This window comes from Pimephales promelas, chromosome 5 (assembly GCF_988280905.1).
Source record: "Pimephales promelas chromosome 5, fPimPro1.hap1.1, whole genome shotgun sequence".
Taxonomy (NCBI): Eukaryota; Metazoa; Chordata; class Actinopteri; order Cypriniformes; family Leuciscidae; genus Pimephales; species Pimephales promelas.
The window spans coordinates 42,493,012-42,505,730 of NC_142773.1; the positions used below are offsets into that span (position 1 = coordinate 42,493,012).

At 42.5% G+C, this 12,719-nt stretch overlaps 1 protein-coding gene across 3 annotated transcripts in view; it reads right to left on the bottom strand.

The window, feature by feature from the left end:
* The window catches only part of LOC120471344 (GTPase IMAP family member 8), a 66,726-nt gene that overhangs the window by 14,038 nt on the left and 39,969 nt on the right, over positions 1-12,719 (bottom strand). The window lies entirely within an intron of this gene.

Below are 12,719 nucleotides of genomic sequence, written 5' to 3' on the forward strand. Positions count from 1 at the left end.
GTGACTGGAACCGTTGTTCTGATCTGCCGGCCCATTAACAGCTGTGCTGGGCTGTACCCGTTGGCGAGTGGTGTGGCTCTGTAAGCCATGAGTGCCAGATACGGGTCTTTCCCTTTCTGGAGGAGGCCCTTAACTGTCCGTACGGCACGCTCTGCCTCTCCATTGCTCTGCGCATATCTGGGGCTGGACGTTGTGTGTGTGAACCCCCACTGTGTTGCAAACTGAGTGAAGCATTCAGATGAGAACTGGGGTCCATTATCTGTCATGACCTCGGACGGTATGCCATGCCTGGCGAAGATAGACTTGCAATGTTCCACTACTGCTAATGAGGTTGTTGATGTAGAGATTCTGGGTCGGACATCATTAACCAGTTTGCATGCCATCACTCAAAGAGCGTGGTTGGCAGAACCTTTTCACACATTCCTACGCATATGTGTTTTAATTCAACTTTGACTTTACTGCTTTAGGCGCCTGAGCGTCTAGAGGTGAATGACTTTTATTATGACGAATGATAAAGACGGAGACATCACGAGGCAGCGTCATCCATCCGCAACGCTGTAATCTGATCGCGATCAGATTAACTCTCTCTCCTCTTTTGATCCTTTGACACCTCCAAAAGCGAGGGAACTCTGGAGACTAACCAGACTTCGTTTGTTCTATCGCAATATACGTGCGACCCGGTGACCCACACCTACGTGCAACACACACACACACACACACACATTAACGCGTCCGCACGCTGAACATTCCTGCACGCACACAAACACGGACATCTCTGAAAGCTTGTAAAAGAGTAACCAAAATTATCTAGTATGCCGAAATACATGTAAAAGAACTGTAATTCACTATTTCAGCTTCGAATGGACTCACGCGTGTCAAAGAAGTTTAGATAACTGTAATACAATGCTTTAAACATGTAATTCAATAATGCTGTCAAAATAGTTCAATGTTTTTGATGTCTTTGTAATCCTCATAGCATGATCTGTCTTTTAAACTGTATATCGATATTGTGAAATGTATACCATTATGTATAAGTTTGTTTTCAAAGTTAGCAGAACTTTTCCTTTGTCTTAAGAACCAAGATTAACAACGTGATATGTTAATCAAGTGGGCGCGCACTCCTTCAGTTGTGTGACGCTCATTGGCCATCCGAGGGTTAGGAGGGGTCCCAAAACGCCCTTGAAAAACTCTCTCGCCACAGAATCATCGCGCTCTTATTCTCTCTTATCTCTTATCCCTTACCTCGTCTCGAGCTCATTGCTCTTGTTCTTACTCTTAAGCTTAGACTCTTGAACTCTTTCCGGAATTCCTTGGACACTCTCGGCGTCTTCTGAAGCTTTTTAAAGTTATCAGTTTTCGTTATTTTTACTTCGTTTACTTTTGCGAATAGCCAGTTAAAGTTCGTACGTGTGCCTTCTCCAACAAGAAGACACCATCCAGCACGAACTCGTTTTGAACTCCCGCGACGCACACCCACGTGGGGAGAACAAAGGAACCTGTCTCCAGCCTCACGGACAACCGCACGCTTCCAGCATACAAAGGTCTGAATAGCAATTTGTTCCATCAAATTTGAAACTCAAGATATAATCCTGTGGTTGTCTCTGAAGGTTTAAAGCTGTGCTAGTAACTGTACTTCTCTTTGTATTCCCATTTTCCCTTGTTTCCTTTTTAGTTTCACTTTCATTTTGTGTATATATCGTGTGATTTTTGTAGTGTAACTTAGTCGTGTGCTTTTATTAAACTCATTTATACATTCTTTGCCATTGTTTGTATTAATCACATAACAAAGCCTCTTTAATATTAGATCCTAACGCTACAATCTGATTTTGTTGAGTGCACAAAACATTGTCAGAATATTAAGCTAAACAGATCAAGTGATTAATAGTTTTACAGATCCGCACGCTGGCGCGCTGACTGAGAAAACTGTAATCCTTGTTGTTTTAAAGAACAGCCCCGATCTGTGGAAAATATATGTTCCAAATTAATCATAATTCGTTGTGTTTAATTTCGTCATATATACCCGAAGCAGACGTGTGTTGTGACACACCCCTCGTTGGGTGATTTAATTTATGTGAGAAACTCGGTTTAACGAATATTCTATTGCTGATCCAGATCATTGATTTTGGAATATTCTTCCCCTGAATTCAAATTGAGCTATAAACCTTAAGCCGAGATTCTTTACATTGATGTGAGTTTAGCTACCTCAATGAAACGGGAAAAGTAGTCTACCACCAATAGATACTGGTTCTCGTTCCACTGAAACAAGTCAGCACCCACTTTTTCCCATGGCCTATCAGGGAATTCTGTAGGCAGCAATGGCTCTTTGGGGTTGATTCTTTCTTTTGCACATGTGTCGCAGCCTTCAACCACTTTCTGAAGCTGTGTACACAGACCCGGCCACCAGACAGATTGTTTGGCTCTTTCACGGCACTTTACAATACCTTGGTGTCCTGTGTGCAGTTTCTGAAGGATGTCAGTCTGTAGCAGCTTTGGAATAACTATCCTACATCCTTTCAATAATAAGCCGTTCTCCACTGATAGCTCTTCCTCGACATGTGCGTACGGTAGGTAAGCTCTGTCTATTGTGGATCTGTCTGGCCAGCCCTTAGCACAGTAAATCTTCACTTGGCTCAGTATTTCATCCTGTTCTTGGTGTTCCCTTATTTCTTGTAGCCTCTTTTCTGTAGTTGGGAGGTTTGAGATGATCATGTTTACATACAGGTTGATTTCCTCCTCCTGCTCCTGCTGCCCTCTGTCTCTCAACGGCGCCCTTGACAGCACATCTGCCGTGGCCAACTTCTTGCCGGCCACATGGGAGATGGAGAAGCTGAAAGTCATCAGTCTCATTCTGAGTCTCTGAATGCGTGGCGGGAGCTCATCCAGGCTCTTGGAGCCTAGTAACGGAACCAGAGGCTTGTGGTCCGTTTCGACGTGGAACTTGATGCCCACCAGGAAGTCTGAGAAGCGCTCGCACGCCCATGTGATTGCTAGAGCCTCTTTCTCAATCTGTGCGTACCGTTTTTCAGTGTCTGTGAGTGCTCGAGAGCTATATGCGACTGGCTTTAGGTGGCCATCCTCCTGTCTCTGGAGTAACACAGCTCCAAGTCCAAATGATGATGCGTCAGCTGAGACAACCGTATCCGCTTTTGTGTTGTAGAGCGCAAGCCCTGGTGGCATGCTCAGCTCCTCTTTAATGCTGTTGAACGCTCTTTGTTGTTCATGCCCCCACTGAAACACGTTTTGCTTCTTTAACAGGTCCCGGAGTGGCTGTGTCTTTTCTGCCAGATGGGGTAAGTACTTTCCCAGGTGATTCACCATTCCGAGGAATCGTCTCACTCCACTTGCATCCTCAGGCTCCTCCATGTCTGTCACTGCCCTCACTTTGTTTGGATCTGCTCTCACGCCGGCTGCATCAATGATTTGTCCGAGAAATTTAATACGGTCTTTTGAGAACTCACATTTCTCGTCTCTCAGCGTGACTCCTGCCTCCTGCAGCCTCCTCAGCACTGCAAGCAGATGTGTGTCATGCTGGGCCTGTGTGTCTCCGTACACGAGCACATCGTCCATTTGGCATAAGACACCATTGAGTCCGTCCAGTATCTGGGACATCCTCTTCTGATAATGTTCAGGTGCAGAGGATATGCCGAAGCAGAGACGGTTAAAGCAAAACCTCCCAAAGGGAGTGAGGAATGTTGTGAGGAGGGCGGACTCCTTGGCAAGGGGAATTTGCCAAAAGCCTGAGTTTGCATCAATTTTTGAGAAAACTTTGGCACCTTCGAGCTGTCCAAGTGTGTGTTCAACTGACGGGAGCATGTGTCTCTCCCTCTTGACTGACTCATTCAATTTGGTCAGATCCACGCAGATGCGCACCTCGTCTTTGCCTGGTTTTGGTACAGTGACCATTCCGGCGCACCAGTCTGTGGGTTGTTCCACCCTTGAGATCACCCCCATCTCTTCCATACGTATGAGTTCTTTTTTTACTTTAGACATGAGAGGCAGCGGAATTCGTCGTGGGGTCGATATGGAGAATGGTTTGGCGTCTGCTTTAAGCTCTATTTTATATTCCCCCTCCATCTTGCCTAGCCCATGGAACAGTGCAGGAAACTGCTCCTTGACTCTCTCAAATGAATCCAGTGCCACTATGTCTACTCTAGCCACTAGCCCTAATGCCTGGATAGCTGGACGTCCCAGTAGGCTAAACTTCAGACCCGGACCTACATACACTTCCTGTGTGGTACTTTTACTGTCCGTTCCTAAGGTAGCTGTGAACTTCCCCTTCACCGTGATAGGCGTCAGACCTGGACCATGCAGCACTCTTTTTGCTCTCTCTAGCTTTGGAAACTGCCCATTCTGAAATACCTCTTCTGCTAGCACTGTTACATCCGCCCCTGTATCAATTTTGAATACAGCTGTGTGCTCATTTACTTTAAAGGAAAACTCCACCGTTTTTTGAAATATGGCTTATTCACATTCTTTCCTACATTTAGATATGTGTGCAAATGCATTTTTGTCTCAGTGCATGAATTTTTTTAGTTAGACAGGGTCGGCGCTAGCTTAGCTTAGCACAATGAATGGATTCCCTTGTTGCCAGCTAGCATGTCCTGAGTAAAAGTGATTAAAAAAAATAAACAAACCCACGTACTTACTTCTTGTTCCCTGCATATTCACAACGAGTACAAATAGCGACGCAGATTAACACTAGGCGATTTCCTAGGCAGATATTGACTTGGGACTATATTAGGGGGAAGCACAGGCGAAGCACTGCAACTTGGGCGAATCACTGCTACTGGGGCGCAGAGACGTCACGCAACACATGAAATCCCACGACTCCCGTAAACACACCGGCTTGAATAGTAGCTACCTGACTATTTTCCTTACAGTACATGACTGGCGATAAACATGTCTGATTTTGTGAGAGACGAAGAGGGTGACTTCTCAGACAGTCAAGAGCCAGAGCCATAACGTTACCTATTTGAACCAGAGTTTTCAGAAGAGGAGCTGCGTGCTTTAGAAATAGACCGAGAGGAGGAGGATGCTGCGATCGCTCAACAGCCTGAGGACGTGAGGATGAGGGCCAACACGAACTGGTGGTGTGAATGTGGGGGAATATGCCAACCTATGCCAACTGAAATAGAGTGTCTGTGCTTTGGCGAGTGGGGCCGATGGCCAGGCTCAACGCGTCAGATAAGATGAGCGTGCCCGCAGTTGTGTCACAGCCAAGGTTATAATCGTTAACGAAAACTAACGAAAAAACGAAAACTAGATGGGAAAAAACATTGTCGTTAACTGAAATAAAAATAAAAACGAGCCATTACAAAAAAACTATAACTAACTAAAACTGTAATGTGTGTTTGCAAAACTAACTAAAATAAAATAAAATTATAGAGCAAATGTCCTTAGTTTTCGTCTTTAACACTATTTAAAACACGCAGTGTATTCGTTGCATTTCATTTCCCTGTAACGCTTTCTCCCTCCGTCTCTCTCTCAAATGCACGCACACACACAGCCCCTCCCCTCCGTGCAATGCACACCGCGTCTCTATGAAAACGAGGGTTCGATCAATGTTAAAAGCAAGTTCGCGAAAGGTTGGTATCTCATGATGAACATTTTACACAATCACACATTAAAAGGTGGTGTAAAAATATGTTAAATTCTTAATACAATTCTGTAAGTGTGTTAATGTCAACCCGAGAAGCGATTGAGCCTTCGTTAGAAAGTTACTGACTTGGTTGCAATTTTGAGGTAAAATGCTGCTGGGCAGTGGGCATGGCCGTGGCTAACCAGTCCGGACCTCGGCCATTTTTTTTACATTCAAAAATGGAATGGCATGATTGAATGATTATGTGAATGATTAATTAGCCATGTTTAGACCTGTGTGTTTGCAATTCATGTTGCAGCGAGAAGCTAGCGCAGTGAAGGGGGCTTGAGAACGCATTGTGAATGAGGGCGCTAGTGTAGCCTCTGTGTTGCCAGATCCACCTAATCGAATGGTGCGGTAATCTTCTGGACCTGTTTTTCGGATTTTTTGTGACACTTTAGGAAGTTATTATAGTGGAAAGTTGCATGTTAGTGTTAGTGATATATTAATCTTATTTCCAAAACACAAGCTTTGAAGTAATTTCGAATTGTTATTATATTATTTGCTTGTTTTTCGTAGCAATATCTGGCAACATTTTACTGTCTGCGTTAATAAAAAAAGCTTTTTTTTTTTATTGACAAACTGCAATTGCATAAGGCAACCACTCCAAACGCAATGATCATTGTGATTATCTGTAAAAACAATAGCATAATACAGATCTGTATGTTACAGAATAAAATTTGCCAAAATGACCTTACTGGCCAGCTGGAAGACAGCTCATGCTTTGTTAACGTTTCACATAGTCATCATAAATGCAATAATTAAAGTAGTGTTTCTCAACTAGCAATCTATTCAACTAGCAATTTATTTAGACCTACTTTTATTCTGTTTCTTTGCACAAAACTCTCCAGAAAGTGCCATTTAATAGTTAATATATGATATATATATATATATATATATATATGGTAAATTCCTTTAAAAAAATCCCTTCATGTCCATGGGGAAATGTGGGTCCAATAGCCTAACCATTATTATATTACTAATTATTGTGAGGTAATTATTAACCATTATTACCTCACTAGTTTTCAGACCCTGGTTGCAGCCTTGCTGCTTGGTTGTCGGTGTCAAAACTCTATAAGCTGTGATTCAAATATTAAATAATGTTATGTCATTATTTTACTCTTACACTGACTGTTTGCTGCTTCTGTCCAGATTAGTGTTGTATAGGGTAAATTTAGTATAAGGTGTGGAAATTGTAAAGCTGTGGGATTTTTTTATAGAAGATATCTAGATTGTTACGGTAAAGGATTTTCACATTGTAGGCTTCATTTTATGTACTGGTTTTAATGTTGAATAGATATTTCTAAAATTGTATGATGTTTTTGTTGAGTTATTGTTACACAATTCTTTTTCTGACCTTTTTCAACCTTGCCCCTGACAAATAACCCAAACTACAAAAAAAAGACTAAAACTAACACTAAAACTAATAAAAACTAAACTAAAACTAAGCATTTTCAAAAAATAGAAACTAAACTAAACTAGCAAACCCACTTTTAAAACTAATTAAAACTAAACTGAATTTGAAAACAAAAATTCAAAACGAAATAAAAATAAAAACTAATGAAAAATGCAAAACTATAATAACCTTGGTCACAGCTAACGTTACTGAGGATTTCACGGCACTGACCCTGATCCATCCTGCAGTACTCGTTTTTTTTTTTTTTTTTATCCGGTGTGATAAGGTGAACTGGAAAAAACGCACCACGCCGAATGGACCAAATGGATATAGGTAAGTTATAAATGATGACAGGTTGTTCATGCTAAACAGGTAGAATTCAACATGACGTTCGTAGTCTAGATAAAGCTTCTCAGCATCGATCTTACAACAGAATAAAGACACCGATAAACATAAGGAAGAGAGTAATAAAAGAACTTACTTTGTTCTGCCTGCGCTTTGAAAATAGATGGGACGGACGCATCTTTCAGACGTAGTAACTTTACCGTCTTTCTGGGCACATAATCCATTTTTTCAAGGGTAACGTTAGTCCTCTGGTGCAAAATGCTCTTCGCAAACAAAACTGTTTTATTTTGTCGAGTGGCGTTGATGTAGGCTACAGATCTCCAGAGCAGCTAGCCATTTATTTCTCAGTTTCTGTGAAACATTACATTCGTGTAGTTCTTTGCTTGTTCTCACAACCTTTTGCTCACATGTAATTACCATGTTTGCTGTAACTTCTCATAATAAATACTCCTAAAGCGAAGACACTTGTTGCAGGTCGCGGCTATGTTCTTCTTCTGTTTTTTTTTGTGTTTTTTTTTTACGCGCTGAACACCGGTATGTTTATGGAAGTCGTGGGATTTCATGTGTTGCGTGACGTCTCTGCGCCCCAGTAGCAGTGATTCGCCCAAGTTGCAGTGCTTCGCCTGTGCTTCCCCCTAATATAGTCCCAAGTCAATATCTGCCTAGGAAATCGCCTAGTGTTAATCTGCGTCGCTATTTGTACTCGTTGTGAATACGCAGGCCACAAGAAGTAATTACGTGGGTTTGTTTATTTTTTTTAATCACTTTTACTCAGGACATGCTAGCTGGCAACAAGGGAATCCATTCATTGTGCTAAGCTAAGCTAGCGCCGACCCTGTCAAACTAACTGTCAAACTGAACTACCTGTGCCTAAGAAAGCTATTTCCTCCTCATCTGAAACTGCTGTATTAATTTCGCGGAGAGCCCCTCTGACCTGCACACTTTGGCATAGTGACCCTTTTTCAGACACTGGTTACATGCTACTTCTCTAGCTGGGCATTGGTTTTTGCTGTGTGCTGGCGTTCTACCACACCACATGCACCGTGTCAAGTTACCTGGCTGTGTCTGATAACTGCTTTTATCATTTGTTCTACCCTGCATTTTCTGCTGTCTTCCTTTGCCTTTGTCAAACTTGTGTTTTGTTTGAATGCTATCCACATCTGTGGCCTCTACCTTGAAGTTACTCTTCAACAGGTCCTGTTGTTTTTTCACATTTTCACTCTGACGCGCGCGCGTCACCGCTCTCTCCAACGTTAGCTCCGAGTCCAGCTGCAATTGCTCCGACAGTTTTTTATCACGCAAGCCTACCACAAGTCTGTCACGGACCATTTCGTCGTGCAACTGTCCATAGCCGCAGGGCTCTGACAAGCAGTGGAGTGCGGTGATAAAACTGTCTACTGTCTCCCCTTGTTCCTGCTGTCTCTGGTTGAATTTTGCTCGCTCAAAAATAACATTTCTCCTCACCACAAAATGTCCCTCTAGCTTCTCTTTGACAGTGTTGTACACGCTTGCTTCCTCCTCCGTCATACGAAGTGAAATCACGATATCTTCCGCCTCGTCCCCCATAGTATAAATTAAAGTGTTCACCTGGTTTTCATCCGGCTGTAGCTCTAGACCCGATGCAATCCGGAATCTCTCAAACCGTCGAATCCACTTGGGCCACTCTTCTGGCTTTGTGAAATCAAACTTGGGTGGTGGGGGAATCTGAAATCGCTCCATTTTCTTTCCTTCTTGTCTGCCGCGAACGTGAAATACGGTCGCGTTAGCTTTGCAAGCTAGCTAAACCTCAGACTTACTAACCGACTCAATATTTTCGTGAGTTCTCTCCAGTTAATTCGGCAAAACCTCATCACTTGTTTACTCGACTTGGAAACTGAAGTCTTCTGACACCATGTAGAGTTAAGTGCTTCTAACTTAACTAATAACACGGAGAGAGGTTTTCCACAAGTGCTCTCATAGCATGACTTTATTGAAGTGCCCTTTTTCCCAGCCCCTTTTCAACCTCACTTCCTCTCCTCTAAAACCTCTTAACACCACAATAGAGTCTGGGTCAGGCTGGTATCAAGTATTCCAAAAAATAAAAAATAAAAAAATTGTATTTAAGTATTCCAAAAATGGAGCACAACTGATCCAATCTTCTCAATCTTTATTTACGTTTCTTCTGAACTGTTCCTCTGAATTTGAACATTCCTTTCTGTACATGATTGGTTCTTCATGAGCTGTCCTTCTGACAGTTGAAGTTAATTTTACAAACTTTCTTTGTCTTTTTCTTATACACAACATCTTTGTGATAGTCATATTTTATTTTTATTTTCTTTATACAACACTACTATATTGAATGTTTTTTCCCCCGCACATTTCCTTTTATTATACTTAGAAAAACAATTACTGCTTTTGAAATACAAATAATTCTTTCTACACATGTATAGTGTCTCAGGCAAATTACTGACTTTGCACATATCAAAGCAAACCTTCTTATCAACCGGTTGGGCCAAGTTCATTACATGAACTAGTTCAAAGTTCAGTTCACAAATTTTAAAATGAACTTGTTCAGTTCATAGTACAAAAATGAACTAGTTAGTTCTTTTTTTCCATATGTTGCTGCGAGCTTCTTTTTTATTATTAGGCTATTAGCCTATTATTGCCACAGCCCATATACAACCACAGATAACAATCATTTTATCGACGGGCAAAGTTTGCACAGACATGTAAGATTTTCCCATCCTCACCGACCTCATAAAACCCTTTTAAATGATCTTACGACGCCTCCTCGCTCCTCGGTTCACAGACACTAACGAGTTCACTGTAACGTTCATCAGGCAGTAAAGCCTTGTTTATACTCGACGCGTCCGCAAGAGCGCGAGTCTCCGCTGCCTGCACGCGCACCTCTCCAAACGGACGAGGCATTTATACTTGACGCGCTCGCCGTTGTGGCATTCTGTGAAACGACAGGGGGCGAACTCGGAGTAATTCTCCTCTAAACCACCAGGAATCAGCAGGGAAGAAGTAGTTTGCTGTTTATTAGTAGTATTAATTGCTAATTCATAAAAGAGTAAATCCAGTAGGTTTATTGTAGCCTACTTTCACTGCATGTAAACTAATTAAACAACTGAAGCCTTAGGCCGGATTCACATATAGCGCCTAAAAACGCTGGGCGCGCCGCATTCTCCTTTTTCCAAAACGCTAGGGCGGTTGCGCTCTGGTTGGTTCTTGTCACGTGACCTATTGTGCGCTTATGGTGCGCTTGCGGCATTCTGAAAAGTTGAGATGTTTTTATCTCAACGCGGCGCGGACGCGCTTGGAAAAAACGAGCGCGTCGCACCGCGACCGCGTCGCTTCTATTATGAGCGCGCATACCACGCGCCTACATTTGAAATAACGAACTTGAGCGCGCAAAAGACGCGATTTGTGAACCGGCCCTTATTGGAGAGTGTTTAAACCTTAATTTTACCAGCAGGGCTTAATTCTATTGTAGGCTTATTTTGTAGATGTAATTACTGTAATTAACCAATTACCAATTAATTAATGTAATTAACCAATTATTTTAGACAAGTGCAAATGTGTTCCTGTTCACAAAATGAGATGTTATGGTCGCCCATCAATGCAAATGTCTCTGTGTATAGAAGGATCATAAACATGCTGGTACAGATCGTACCAGTTCGGCCAGAATCGGCTCGTAGTCGTCCATCTTCGGATGCGGCGCCGCGTGCAAAGTTACAAAAAGTGCCGTGCACACCGTCACGCGCACGACCGCCCACACCGCAACGTCATTTTTGGCGCGCGCCCTTCGCGCTCTTGCGGACGCGTCGAGTATAAACAAGGCTTAATACAGTAGGCTACGTTCAGTTCACGTTCATGAACTATTGTTCATTGAACGCGTTCAAACACAACACATATTACAAGCTCAAAATGATTATTCTCACATTGTTTTAGAGCAGGGGTATCCAACACGTCGCTCGCGAGCTAACAGTAGCTGTGGCCTGATTTGGTGGTGGTAGCTCGCCTTGGGGCTGTTCACATATCGCGCTCACATATTTTGCACGCTCAAGTACGTTTCAAATGTAGGCGCGCATCAAGCGCCCAGCGCGCTCATAATTGAAGCGACGCGCTCATTTTTTCCAGGCGCAGTATATTTGTACTTCGTGGTTGTCTATGACAACTGACAACAAACCCACCGTAAGCGGTCACGAGACTATATAGCCCATAATAAGGGATAAAAATAATAATTAAAAAAAAACGCGGCAAACGCAACGGCAGGGCCGGGCCGCACTAACACTAACGCTGCCTTCACACTGGCAGTTGAAATCAGCTCCGTAATACGCAATACGTTCCCAACGGACGTCGTACTACACAGTGAAAAGCGTACGGACGCGGGTAGAACAAAAATGGCGGAGAGATTAAAGTTTGATTCTGTCAGTTCTGTATGATCTCTCTGATGAGGGTTATGCTGCGTGAGGAAAGTTGCTCAGGACGTTGACATGTCAGGTCGGCTAAAAAATGTGATATAGTGGTCAATAGTTCAATGTCTACCTTCAATTTAATTGTATTAACTGCCCTTATAAACGTTAGAAAGTCATGAAAATAAAAAATGACATCACAAATTATCGTTATAAAATCAATATTTATTTTATTAAAAGTTAATAATTCAGGTTTGTTTATCAGTACCATAGCAACGCTCAACTTCCGCTGGAATTGTCGGATAGGAACCGTCCGTAGCTTTTCGCAAGAGTTCAAATTTTTGAACGCATCCGGATGACCAATGGACACGATTTTCTTCGCACCGCACTCGGTCGGACCCGTTTCGGACCCATTCGCATGCGGTCTGCGAATCTCCATAGGAAATGAATGACTTCCGGTCGTTTCGCAGCCGCATCGGAGCTGATTTCAACTGCCAGTGTGAAGGCGGCGTAAACTTTAATATCAAGTAGGGGGCCACAAAATATCACTGCGGCCCGCGGGCCGCGAGTTTGAGACCTCTGGTCTAAACTAATGAATAAATCTCTCTCTTGTGTGTGTTCTCGACTGCGTTATCAATGCACTAGTGGCTATTAGCACCCGCAAATACATGACTGTATTACATTTACATTCAATTACTAGATGGAAAGAAAGCCAAAAATACCATTTGTGACTGCTTATTTTTATAAAACACTTTATGGGGGAAGAAACAGCCTAAATTGGCATAAACTGATCCAAAATCTGATCTGTATTGACCAATATGAAAGCAGTATAAGTTCTCAAAATATGTTGACATTTTTGCTTTAATAAAAATAGCTTCTAATCGTACAAATGTCCATTTTACATGACATATTTGCCTAAAACAATATAGCTCTTTTTAAACAA